Here is a 15,032-nt window from a genome sequence, read left to right on the forward strand (position 1 = left end):
TTGATAATTATTTCCAGGCCTTTGGTTCATATAGGAAACATTCTCTCGTTGTTCCAATGTTGGTTCAATGTGACAATCTTTCAATAAGTGTGGTCCACCGCATAGCTCACAACTGATTCGTATTGCGTGAATATCTTTATTCATCTTTTCCATTCGTCTTTCGAAAGCATCTATTTTTGCTGAAACGGAATCAAAGTCATGGCTAGAATCGGCTCTAGCCACTTTAGATGAACGAAAAATATCTTTTTCTTGGTGCCATTCATGCGAGTGGGAGGCTGTGTTATCAATAATTTTGTAAGCTTCAGTTGCGGTTTTCTTCATAATGGAACCACCAGCTGTTATGTCGATGTATTTTCGTGTAGCAACGTTGACACCTTGGTAGAATATTTGTACTATTTGATAAGTGTCTAAACCGTGTTGAGGACATCCTCTCAACATCCTTCCGAATCTTGTCCACGCCTCATATAATGTTTCATTTGGCTTTTGTGTGAACGTAACAATTTCTCCTTGAAGTCTCACGGCTTTAGATGCCGGAAAGAATCTTTGAAGAAATTTTTCAACTAAGACATCCCATGTGTCAATCGCCCCTTCAGGTAACGATTCTAACCAATCTTTGGCTTCTCCTTTTAAAGTCCAAGGAAACAACATGAGATAGATCTGCTCATCTTCCACTTCTCGGATTTTGAATAGTGTACAAATTCTTTTAAACATACGAAGGTGTTCGTTAGGATCTTCATTCGGTGCACCACTGAATTGGCATTGATTAGTCACCATGTGTAGAATTTGTCCTTTGATTTCATAATCTGGCGCATTAATGTCTGGATGAGTAATTGCGTGACCTTGGCCAGTGCGTTTAGCTCTCATTCGGTCTTCCATACTTAAAGGTTCCAGATTCTCCATAATTGAATTTGTTGAATCGGTATCACTAGATGATTCTGATTTAATGGTTCGTTCCTCAACAATCTCTGTTTGAATGATTGGTGGTTCCGGAGGAAAGTTTAGTGGTTCAGGATCTACGAACCGTTCCTGAATATTCTCCGGATTCTCAATTGTGATGTTGGGTTCAAAAAATGGATTATCGGAAATTTGAACTGAAGTACTTGGTTGAATGGATGACGATTCTAAAGAAAAACCAACGGCGGTTATATTTGCTAAATGTCTTGATCTAGTTACAGGTGGTGAACGTACAAAAGGTGATGAACGTCTTGCTCGGTGCATTCACTGAATATCCTATTAGTTTTAAAAAGGAAAGAAAAATTATAATAAGTTATCCAATCAATAGACTTTTCTGATTTTGCCCACGTTTCGAATAGCCAAAAGATGCAGCAGAGGGGCAGGATTCGTTTGGTCTCAATATAATTGAGGTCTATTTGGCTCCAATAACCCGGTCCACGTACAAATCCAACTATTACTACGAACCAGAAAATTTTGATGTCTATTAATTTAACCACTTAAAATAAATTTTCGTAATTTTAAGAAATTTAGATAAGAAGTAGAATAAAAATCTATGTCCTAAAACTAGAATAGCGAGAAATAAGAGAGAAAAAGAGTTCGTCGAAAAAGGTTGAAAAAGAAAAAATGGTTGAAAAATAAAAGGTGACGGAAAAATAAAAGAAACTTATAAAAACTTAAAAATACTTGACTAACCTAACCTTATTACTACAACTAACTTAAAATTATAATCGCAAATTGAAATTACTAATTGGAATGATAATTGATACATAGTAAAAGGTCTAAAAATATTAAAGCTTACAGGAAAAACTAAATCCCAAATGGAAATAGCTTAAAAAGAAACTAAAACTTAAAAAGGCGTCGCAAAATTCTAAAGCACCTAAATCTTAGTCTAAAGAAAAAGCACTTAAGGAATTCTACGGCAAAGCCTAAAAATCTAGGAGTAAAACTGACTATAGCAAAAACTAGGTTTAAAATTAAATATGAGCTAAAAATACAAAAGTTATGCTACAACGATTAAAAAGGGACAAAATATAAAAATATACAAAAAGTTGTAAAAAGTACAATTTTTATAAAAATATTATTTTTATATTATTTTTTTAATAAAACTACTAATTTTATAATTTAATTAAACTTATTAATACTAAATACATAAATTAAATAAAAAGTAAAAATAAAAATAAAACTAATAATAATAATAATAATAATTAGGTTTAAATAATAATAATAATTAATTAATACCCGTAATTAATGCTGAATTAGGGCTTCTGTCCGTGTGTCAGATGTTCTCCGCGAGTCGCGGTATTTTATGCTTCAAACCCCGCGAGTCGCGGGGTTCCAGAATTCAGATGACAGCTTTCAATATTCGACGCGTTTTTTTTTTCTTTATTTATTTTTTTTTTATTTTCTGTTTTCTGTTTTTTAATTAAATAAAAGATATTAAAACTTATATTTTTATAAACTAAAATAAAAATAAAGAAACTTATAAAACTTAAATATTTAACAAAATCTTAAAAATACTTATATTTTTGTTTTTCTTTTTATATTTTCGAATTTTTAAAACGTATTTTTACAAAAACGAATTTTTAATAGAAGTAAGCTAAAAATCTTTTTTTTTTTTTTTATATTAGCGTTGCGCTTCCGGCTTTTAAGATAGTTCCCCGGCAGCGGCGCCAAAAATACTTGATGTTATGCGAGGTGTATATAAAATAGTTTATATTTTACTAGGAAAAACTATTAAATACGATACAATTTTACACAAGATATTTATTTGTTTATAGAATGGATATACTTAAACCTTGCTACAACACTTATAGGCAGTGTACCTAATCGTACAGTAGTGTAGTTTTTAGTAAGTCCGGTTCGTTCCACAGGGAAATCTTTAAACAAAGCTCAACGCTATATTAGTTTACTTTTATAAAAATACAAACATATATATAAGTAATATTATTATTATAAAGGGGGTTTTTACCGTTTAAGGACCGGTTTGTCGATTTTAAGACTTTAGTCGCAGTTAAAACCTAATGTAAAATATTAAATAAATAAAAGACTTAATTTAAAGCGTAAAGTAAATAACGATAATGAAATTGCGAATAATAAAAGTGCGATAAAATAAACTTGCGATAATTAAAAAGTACGATAATTAAAAGTGCGATTAAATAACAATAAATAAAAGTGCGATAATTAGAAGTGCAATTAAATATAAAGTAAAGGAAATTAAATATGAAATAAAAGAATTATGCTTATTTAAACTTCCGTAATCATGATGTTTGACGTGTTGATTTTAGTTTTATGCCCATGGGTTAATTGTCCTTTGTCCTGGATTATTTAATATGTCCGTCTAGTTTTTGTCCATAACAGTCCATCAGTCATAAATATAAAGTGCGAGTGTCCTCGTCAAATTATTATTATACCCGAAGTTAAATATTCCAACTAATTGGGGATTCGAATTGTAACAAGGTTTTAATACTTTGTTTAATGAATACACCAGGTTATCGACTGCGTGTAAACCAAGGTTTTACTACTTTGTTAACAATTACACCAATTACCCTTGAATGTAATTTCACCCCTGTTTTAATTATTCTAGTGGCTATTAATCCATTCCCGTGTCCGGTTAAATGAACGATTATTCGTACATATAAATACCCCGCCCATCGTGTCCAATTGAGTGTATATGGTAATTTATAGGGACGCCCAATTGTAAATCTTTATATTAACATTAACAAACTATCATTTAGTTAAACAAATATAAAGCCCATTAATAGCCCATAGTCTAATTTCCACAAGTGTCGTTCTTTTGTCCAAACCCCAATTATGGTACAAAGCCCAATTACCCAATTTTAGTAATTAGCCCAACATCATGATTACTTCGTTTTAAATAAGCATAATAATAACTTAGCTACGAGACATTAATGTAAAAAGGTTGAACATAACTTACAATGATTAAAAATAGCGTAGCGTTACACGGACAGAATTTCGACTTACACCCTTACAACATTCGCTAACATACCCTTATTATTAGAATTATAATTAAAATTAAAATATAAATTATATATATATATTTTACGTATATATGAGAGAAGAGAGAAATAGAATATGAAATTTTGATCAGAATTCGGTTTGCTTTATAGGGATTTTTGATTTTTGGGGCTCCGCGACTCGCGGTGAATTTTGCCTTCAAACTCCGCGAGTCGCGGAGTTTGAAATTCCAGCTCACACCCTTGGAGTCTTTCTCTGCCGACGGTTTTTAATATATATATATATAATATATATATAATTAATATAATTAATTATATATTATATTATATTTATATACATAGTTAACTTGTAATTTTTAGTCCGTTGCGTCGAGCGTTCAGAGTTGACTCTGGTCCCGGTTCCGGATTTTCGAACGTCCTTGCGTACAATTTTATATTTTGTACTTTGCGTTTTGAATCTTGTACTCTTGTAATTTCGAGACGTTTCTTATCAATAATTGGAACCTTTTTGATTGTCTTTTGTACTTTTGAGCTTTTTGGTCGTTTGCGTCTTCAATTCGTCGAATCTGTCTTTTGTCTTCACCTTTTATTATTTAAACGAATATCTCTTGTAAATAGAACAATTGCAACTAAAAGCTTGTCTTTCTTGAGGAATAATGCTATGAAATATATGTTCGTTTTTAGCATTATCAACTATATTGCTTGAGGACAAGCAACGCTCAAGTGTGGGAATATTTGATAATGCTAAAAACGAACATATATTTCATAGCATTATTCCTCAAGAAAGACAAGCTTTTAGTTGCAATTGTTCTATTTACAAGTGATATTCGTTTAAATAATAAAAGGTGAAGACAAAAGACAGATTCGACGAATTGAAGACGCAAACGACCAAAAAGCTCAAAAGTACAAAATACAATCAATAAGGTGAAATGTCCCGTTCTTATTAATTAAAAACGTTCAATATTAATTGATTTCGTTGCGAGGTTTTGACCTCTATATGAGACGTTTTTCAAAGACTGCATTCATTTTAAAACAAACCATAACCTTTATTTCATCAATAAAGGTTTAAAAAGCTTTACGTAGATTATCAAATAATGATAATCTAAAATATCCTGTTTACACACGACCATTACATAATGGTTTACAATACAAATATGTTACAACAAAATAAGTTTCTTGAATGCAGTTTTTACACAATATCATATAAGCATGGACTCTAAATCTCGTCCTTATTTAAGTATGCGACAGCGGAAGCTCTTAATAATCACCTGAGAATAAACATGCTTAAAACGTCAACAAAAATGTTGGTGAGTTATAGGTTTAACCTATATATATCAAATCATAATAATAGACCACAAGATTTCATATTTCAATACACATCCCATACATAGAGATAAAAATCATTCATATGGTGAACACCTGGTAACCGACATTAACAAGATGCATATATAAGAATATCCCCATCATTCCGGGACACCCTTCGGATATGATATATGTGATGACCCGGAAATTTCTGACCAAATTTAAACTTAGTCTTTGTATGATTAACATTTCCGACACGATAAGCAAAGTCTGTAAAACTGAATCTCAAAATTTTTGAACTACTTTTATATATTCAAATACCTTTCGGTTATTCTTGACGATTCGCGAACAATTATATGTATATATATATATATATATATATATATATATATATATATATATATATATATATATATATATATATATACTATAACTTGAAAACGTAACAATGTATTAATTGTTTGATACCGTACATTAAACTTATTGGTTTAAAAATTTATTTGAATATATATGATAAGTTGTAATATTAATTATATGAATAACTTACGACGTATATTTAAAACCTGTTTATGAATGTTGAAAATATATATTAACTTGGTCATAAAATGATTTGTTATTATATATATATTAACAAATAGCGAGACAATGATTTATAGAAGTAAATGACCAAAACACTCGAAAGTTTAAGATACACTTTAAATGATATAGTTTATTGATAATTTAAGACTATATTTTGACAAAGGTACGAGTCACAAAACGTAAATTGCGAGTTTTCTAAGCGTATGAAAATGCGTTCGAGAAATCGGAACCGGGACATAAGTCGAGTGAAAACGTACGAGTCATCGGAACGAAAATTACAAGTCAACTATGCACATGAATTTAATATAATATATAATCAATTATTTAAATTATATATATTATATATATTATATAATAATATGTCGACAAACAAGAAAACAAAAACATTTTGAGCTGGATCAGGCGGCCATGCGATCGCATGGAAAATACACTAAAAACCCATGCGATCAAATGGGCATCAGATTTCAAAAAGTTGCCTATAAAAGGCCAGTTTCTGCTCGAGTTTAAATTTCACATATACTACTCCCTCTAATATTATTATTATTTATTATTTATATTAATATTATTAATATTATTATTATTAATATTATTATTATTAAGATTATTATTATTATTTATTTTATTATTATTAGTAGTATTATTATTATTACTAATTATATCACTTAAAATACTACGACGAGATCATGAGGGTGTCACTTTCAAAATGGGTTTTCAAGCGGGATAGAGCTAAGGAAACTATGGGTTATTACTAAGGAGGTTTTGAGTATTGTTCAAGTGTTTTGCTCGTGAGTCAAACTAGTATTTATCATCTCCGTTGCGTCTACGTACTTTCCTACAATATTGAATCACAATATTGATACGTTGAGATCTACGGTTAATTTTGCATTCCGAGTTTCGGTCACTTTTTGGTAAATGACCTTATGTGCTGCTAAGGTGAGTTTCATTGATCCCTTTTTAATTGCTTTTGCAATATATATTTTTGGGCTGAGAATACATGCACTTTATTTTAAACGCAATGGATACAAGTACATACTAAATTCTACACTGAGTTTGAACCGAAAATCCCTTAGCTTTGGTAACTGTTAACTGCCAGTTATAAGAACTGGTGGGCGCGAGTAGTAGTATATGGATCCATAGGGCTTGACATCCCCGTCTGTTCCAGGTATAGAAACCCTAGCCTGAACTATAAAACAGACGTATGCTATTTGAGTTTAGTACACGTTGGTTTGCGTGTATTGTACATGTTGGTTGCATGTATGTTAAAACAGGGGTACTTATTATAACGTTAAAGCTTAGTTACCAGGGTGCTCAATCTTGTAGAATATTTTGATAAACGTTTCTGGATGAAACAACTGAAATCTTGTGATCCACCTTTATGTACAGATTATGCAAAACATTAAAACTATGAACTCACCAACCTTTGTGTTGACACTTGTTAGCATGTTTATTCTCAGGTTCCCTAGAAGTCTTCCGCTGATTGCTTATATGTTATACAAGCTATGTGCATGGAGTCTTACATGGCATATTTTTCAAGGAAACGTTGCATTCACCAAATCATCACCATGTATCTTATTTTACCTGCATTGTCAAAGGAAGTACTATTGTAAACTATTATTTACGGTGATTGTCTATATGTAGAAATCATCAGATGTCGAAAACCTTTGATTTAAATATTCATTTATGGTGTGCCTTTTCAAAAGAATGCAATGTTTACAAAACGTATCATATAGAGGTCAAATACCTCGCAATGAAATCGATGAATGACGTGTTCGTCCATATGGATTTGGAGCGATCGTCACAGTTGGTATCAGAGCGTTGGTCCTAGCGAACCAGGTCTTGCATGAGTGTGTCTAACTGATAGTTTTTAGGATGCATTAGTAAGTCTAGACTTCGACCGTGTCTGCATGTCAAAAGTTTTGCTTATCATTTCTCGTCAGAAATTACCTGCTTATCATTCCTATCATTTCTCGTCAGAAATTACCTGCTTATCATTCCTAGTCTAGTCATATTTTACTGCATTGATTGCATGAATAGTGTATAGACAAAATTCATATCTTAGCATATCTGTTACTGTAAACTTTTCCTGCATCTTCCGAAAATTTCTCCGTGATTTATGGAATTTGGTATTATATATACATATGTAAATTATGTATTGAAGAATACCAAACTAAATTCTATAATCTAATTCATATCAAAAATCATTCCCTGATTATACAAGATGGATCACGTATCTAGTTCAAATTCCTTAAACTCCGACAGCTATTTTGATATGGATATTCACCTGAATTCCGAAGACAGTGTAACCGGAATGGATCAACCAATTATCCATCACCTATTCTGGATGAATTGGGGATGGGTTCGTAGCCTGCTTAGTCATTGGAGACAAGAAGAAGGTGATCCCTTCCATCCACCACATTGCCCTCTTGGCGGAGAACCTGAAGCACTTACCGGCGAACCTATTCGAGACACCATTTTCTCTCTCATTTCCAGAGTGTCTCGTCACGATTATATATTATCTCAATTTCTAGATCTTATTCGTCCACTCGTCCGAACTGACAATCACCCCGGTGTAATAGAAGAAGTCAACGAGCTTCGCACTCGGGTAGTGGCTTTGGAGAATGTGGTGCAAAGGTTACAAGCACCAGCAGCAGCACCGACAGCAACAGTACCACCATCAGCAACACCAACATTACCATCACCACCACCAACAATAACATTCGCATCCCACACCTCAACATCACAATCTGTACCTCGAACATCACCGTCATACGCACCATAGATACCAAGGAATACCAACAACAACAAACGATGAAGTATTGATTCTTAACTTCATCGAAGAAATATTTTGCAGAGAATATGTTGTTTCTAAAAGTGTTAGAGATTATATATTCTAGTCCTAGTCGAAAACCAGATGAGATTAATATTATGTTAACTCATTAAATCCATGATTACATATAAGGAAACTATATATATAGGTATATTTTCATAAAGATTGTAATTAAGAAAATTATTTTCTACAAACTGTTAATGGTGAGAATATTTTAACGGGTAGGTAATACCTGAGAGATATATAAATTCACAATTAATATGTTACATTCTTCGATTCTGATTCAACAAATCATCAACTATACTAACTACTTTCACACAATATATATTCTTTTATAAAAATCAAAACAACCATCCTCATCCAAATTTGATTACATATTCTGATTTAAAAAAAAAATCAGAATCCAAGCCAAGATTTAACAAAAGACATCATTCTTAGATTCCTAAATCTTTTAAAGCTATACTTTGACTTCAAAACTGTGTTAGAACATTATATGTATATTAACGATTACAATCTGTGTTCAAACCCTTCGAAATTCCTGAAGACACTTCAAATAATGAATCATCGAGATGATGATCCAACCACATGTTACCCACAGTTATGTACCTGAAAAACTCTTGAAACCAAAGTCATAATTTAACACGTATCCGTGTTAGACCCTTTGGCATTTATTAGCTAAAATAACTTTGCAATCCCTTTACAAAGTAGTCAGTTTTGTCACAGCCCCAGCAAGTCAATTTCGATTCTTCAGTCGAAACAGCCTTATTATAACATTGATATATACGTTGCCCCTTTCGCCATCATTACCAGGGAACCGTTTATGTTCCACCACAAATAAACTTACCAACAACTTCACTGATCTTTGACTTTCTGAAAAATCATTATATTTATCGAAACCCCATCATTTACTCATCTGCATCTTATAACAAGAATTGTCTTGCCAATTACTGGGAATCAGCAATCAGTATTTTGAAATCTCGCAGCATGTCTACTCCAACAGTTATATGTGTACATATAACATCTATCTCCTATACTTACGTACCTTGAATGTGAAGTTTCCGAAAACACCTTAAACCGCGAACTAGTTCTCGAAATTTTGAAAAGTACCGATGAAGCAGCAAAAAAATGTAAACGACCTTAACAGTAAAAAGTTTGATGATAAAGAATAGTGTGTTGGCAAAGCTCAGAAAAAGAAAAGGTTTAGAACTGGAAAACGGATTGAGCAAAGTATGAAGGAGGCTGTGGATAAATCACAAGGACGAAACCTGCCTTCCAAGAATCCAAATGATTCAGTATTTGCTGAAGCCATTAACGAATACCTTGCTTCCAAATCTAAACCCTTGCGGACAATATTCTTCATCATCTTCTGATATTAGAAATTCTAAGATATCATCATATCTTTCATTATAAATATCCTCCATATTTCTGGAGATAATTCCATAATCATTCTTATCAGAAATCAATTTTCTCCTTATGATATCTGTGTTACATCATAAAAGAAACTATTTTAGTTTCTAAATTCTAAAACCTTCGAGTTTAAAATATAAATATATTTGAAGTGGTGTTGGGAGCTGAAGCATGAGTTAGTATAATATAATGACACTTGATCAACGTGATTATATTACAGTAAGTCATGCTGAGTTTCTAAATGGAACGTGATGATTCACAGATCATAACGTCATCATGTGCTATGTCATACGACTCTTGTATTCTAGTTAATCTCTAAGAATATCAAGAAAATATTTTCTTGATGATTCGGTCTTTTCCGGATATTCTGGTAATTTGACAAATCAAAATCGTGCCATTACAATTTCCTTCTTAGAACATTAACTATGTTCATTTCAAAATCAATACTTACGAATTCTGGACCATTACAAGTAATGCTTAGTCACAAGAAGAAGAAACGAAGGGACAAAACTCCGAAATAGAAATTGAGATATAAATCGCAGCAAATAAAAGAAAGCATTAACTGGGGATGATAATAATTATAGAAGACAGAAGCAGGAACTTTAAAATATAAGGGAGAATAAAGCCCGATAATAAAATATAAATTACAAACCGTGTATATCAATGTTTATCGCAACATAAAGACACGGGAGAATTAAAAGCACTATAACCCCAAGGGCAAAGTAGAAGTAAGCGGATTCCTCCGGTGGTAGATGAAAAAGAAGTATGACAGATATGAAAGTTAGGAGTATATCAAGAATCAGAACTGGATGAAGCATTTTTCACAATCTTTTGAAAATAGGAAATGAGGAAGAAGATGTAAGAATGATGAAAATAATGAAACGGAAGAGGTCAATTTATAGCGAAATATCAAATATAGCAATCGAGGCAAATTACGCATTTAATCAAAAGAAATCTTAATTTCCTTAAATTCCAAAGAATCAAATCTTATTTAGATTATGAAGATTTTCTATTCCTTAAATTACGGAAATCAATCGTTAATACGTTAAGAGTTAAAACGAATCTCTATTCTTCATTTTACTCTTTTACGATAACTTCTCTCATACGCTTCGAATAGTCAGATTGTTTTATCCATATTATTCAACAGTGATAAAACTCTATTTATCAACACATATACATCATGAAAACATTTTTATTGTTAGTCATGATGACCTCACTCAAATTTCGGGACGAAATTTCTTTAACGGGTAGGTACTGTGATGACCCGGAAATTTCTGACCAAATTTAAACTTAATCTTTGTATGATTAACATTTTCGACACGATAAGCAAAGTCAGTAAAACTGAATCTCAAAATTTTTGAACTACTTTTATATATTCAAATACCTTTCGGTTATTCTTGATGATTCACGAACAATTATATGTATATATATATATATATATATATATATATATATATATATATATATATATATATATATATATATATATATATATATACTATAACTTGAAAATGTAACAATGTATTAATTGTTTGATACCGTACATTAAACTTATTGGTTTAAATATTTATTTGAATATATATGATAAGTTGTAATATTAATTATATGAATAACTTGCGACGTATATTTAAAACGTGTTTATGAATGTTGAAAATATATATTAACTTGGTCATAAAACGATTTGTTATTATATATATATATTAACAAATAGCGAGACAATGATTTATAGAAGTAAATGACCAAAACACTCGAAAGTTTAAGATACACTTTAAATGATATAGTTTATTGATAATTTAAGACTATATTTTGACAAAGGTACGAGTCACAAAACGTAAATTGCGAGTTTTCTAAGCGTATGAAAATGCGTTCGAGAAATCGGAACCGGGACATAAGTCGGGTGAAAACGTACGAGTCATCGGAACGAAAATTACAAGTCAACTATGCACATGAATTTAATATAATATATAATTAATTATTTAAATTATATATATTATATATATTATATAATAATATGTCGACAAACAAGAAAACAAAAACATTTTGAGCTGGATCAGGCGGCCATGCGATCGCATGAAAAATACACTAAAAACCCATGCGATCGAATGGGCATCAGATTCCAAAAAGTTGCCTATAAAAGGCCAGTTTCTGCTCGAGTTTAAATTTCACATATACTACTCCCTCTAATATTATTATTATTTATTATTTATATTAATATTATTAATATTATTATTATTAATATTATTATTATTAAGATTATTATTATTATTATTTATTTTATTATTATTAGTAGTATTATTATTATTACTAATTATATCACTTAAAATACTACGACGAGATCATGAGGGTGTCACTTTCAAAATGGGTTTTCAAGCCGGATAGAGCTAAGGAAACTATGGGTTATTACTAAGGAGGTTTTGAGTATTGTTCAAGTGTTTTGCTCGTGAGTCAAACTAGTATTTATCATCTCCGTTGCGTCTACGTACTTTCCTACAATATTGAATCACAATATTGATACGTTGAGATCTACGGTTAATTTTGCATTCCGAGTTTCGGTCACTTTTTGGTAAATGACCTTATGTGCTGCTAAGGTGAGTTTCATTGATCCCTTTTTAATTGCTTTTGCAATATATATTTTTGGGCTGAGAATACATGCACTTTATTTTAAACGCAATGGATACAAGTACATACTAAATTCTACACTGAGTTTGAACCGAAAATCCCTTAGCTTTGGTAACTGTTAACTGCCAGTTATAAGAACTGGTGGGCGCGAGTAGTAGTATATGGATCCATAGGGCTTGACATCCCCGTCTATTCCAGGTATAGAAACCCTAGCCTGAACTATAAAACAGACGTATGCTATTTGAGTTTAGTACACGTTGGTTTGCGTGTATTGTACATGTTGGATGCATGTATGTTAAAACAGGGGTACTTATTATAACGTTAAAGCTTAGTTACCAGGGTGCTCAATCTTGTAGAATATTTTGATAAACGTTTCTGGATGAAACAACTGAAATCTTGTGATCCACCTTTATGTACAGATTATGCAAAACATTAAAACTATGAACTCACCAACCTTTGTGTTGACACTTGTTAGCATGTTTATTCTCAGGTTCCCTAGAAGTCTTCCGCTGATTGCTTATATGTTATACAAGCTATGTGCATGGAGTCTTACATGGCATATTTTTCAAGGAAACGTTGCATTCACCAAATCATCACCATGTATCTTATTTTGACTGCATTGTCAAAGGAAGTACTATTGTAAACTATTATTTACGGTGATTGTCTATATGTAGAAATCATCAGATGTCGAAAACCTTTGATTTAAATATTCATTTATGGTGTGCCTTTTCAAAAGAATGCAATGTTTACAAAACGTATCATATAGAGGTCAAATACCTCGCAATGAAATCGATGAATGACGTGTTCGTCCATATGGATTTGGAGCGATCGTCACAATATAAATTTCGAAGTACTAAAGCATCCGGTACTTTGAATGGGGTTTGTTAGGCCCAATAGATCTATCTTTAGGATTCGCGTCAATTAAGGTATCTGTTCCCTAATTCTTAGATTACCAGACTTAATAAAAAGGGGCATATTCGATTTCGATAATTCAACCATAGAATGTAGTTTCACGTACTTGTGTCTATTTTGTAAATCATTTATAAAACCTGCATGTATTCTCATCCCAAAAATATTAGATTTTAAAAGTGGGACTATAACTCACTTTCACAGATTTTTACTTCGTCGGGAAGTAAGACTTGGCCACTGGTTGATTCACGAACCTATAACAATATATACATATATATCAAAGTATGTTCAAAATATATTTACAACACTTTTAATATATTTTGATGTTTTAAGTTTATTAAGTCAGCTGTCCTCGTTAGTAACCTACAACTAGTTGTCCACAGTTAGATGTACAGAAATAAATCGATAAATATTATCTTGAATCAATCCACGACCCAGTGTATACGTATCTCAGTATTGATCACAACTCAAACTATATATATTTTGAAATCAACCTCAACCCTGTATAGCTAACTCCAACATTCACATATAGAGTGTCTATTGTTGTTCCGAAATATATATAGATGTGTCGACATGATAGGTCGAAACATTGTATACGTGTCTATGGTATCTCAAGATTACATAATATACAATACAAGTTGATTAATTTATGGTTGGAATAGATTTGTTACCAATTTTCACGTAGCTAAAATGAGAAAAATTATCCAATCTTGTTTTACCCATAACTTCTTCATTTTAAATCCGTTTTGAGTGAATCAAATTGCTATGGTTTCATATTGAACTCTATTTTATGAATCTAAACAGAAAAAGTATAGGTTTATAGTCGGAAAAATAAGTTACAAGTCGTTTTTGTAAAGGTAGTCATTTCAGTCGAAAGAACGACGTCTAGATGACCATTTTAGAAAACATACTTCCACTTTGAGTTTAACCATAATTTTTGGATATAGTTTCATGTTCATAATAAAAATCATTTTCTCAGAATAACAACTTTTAAATCAAAGTTTATCATAGTTTTTAATTAACTAACCCAAAACAGCCTGCGGTGTTACTACGACGGCGTAAATCCGGTTTTACGGTGTTTTTCGTGTTTCCAGGTTTTAAATCATTAAGTTAGCATATCATATAGATATATAACATGTGTTTAGTTGATTTTAAAAGTCAAGTTAGAAGGATTAACTTTTGTTTGCGAACAAGTTTAGAATTAACTAAACTATGTTCTAGTGATTACAAGTTTAAACCTTCGAATAAGATAGCTTTATATTTATGAATAGAATGATGTTATGAACATCATTACTACCTTAAGTTCCTTGGATAAACCTACTGGAAAAGAGAAAAATGGATCTAGCTTCAACGGATCCTTGGATGGCTCGAAGTTCTTGAAGCAGAATCATGACACGAAAACAAGTTCAAGTAAGATCATCACTTGAAATAAGATTGTTATAGTTATAGAAATTGAACCA

At 31.4% G+C, this 15,032-nt stretch overlaps 1 non-coding gene across 1 annotated transcript; it reads left to right on the plus strand.

Moving 5' to 3' along the window:
• The first annotated feature begins 409 nt into the window (after positions 1-409).
• Positions 410-516, plus strand: LOC139846171 (small nucleolar RNA R71). The gene has a single exon (XR_011758908.1). It is a non-coding gene; the product is annotated as a small nucleolar RNA R71 (small nucleolar RNA).
• Positions 517-15,032: the final 14,516 nt, after the last annotated feature.

This window comes from Rutidosis leptorrhynchoides, chromosome 4, assembly GCF_046630445.1.
Source record: "Rutidosis leptorrhynchoides isolate AG116_Rl617_1_P2 chromosome 4, CSIRO_AGI_Rlap_v1, whole genome shotgun sequence".
NCBI lineage: Eukaryota > Viridiplantae > Streptophyta > Magnoliopsida > Asterales > Asteraceae > Rutidosis > Rutidosis leptorrhynchoides.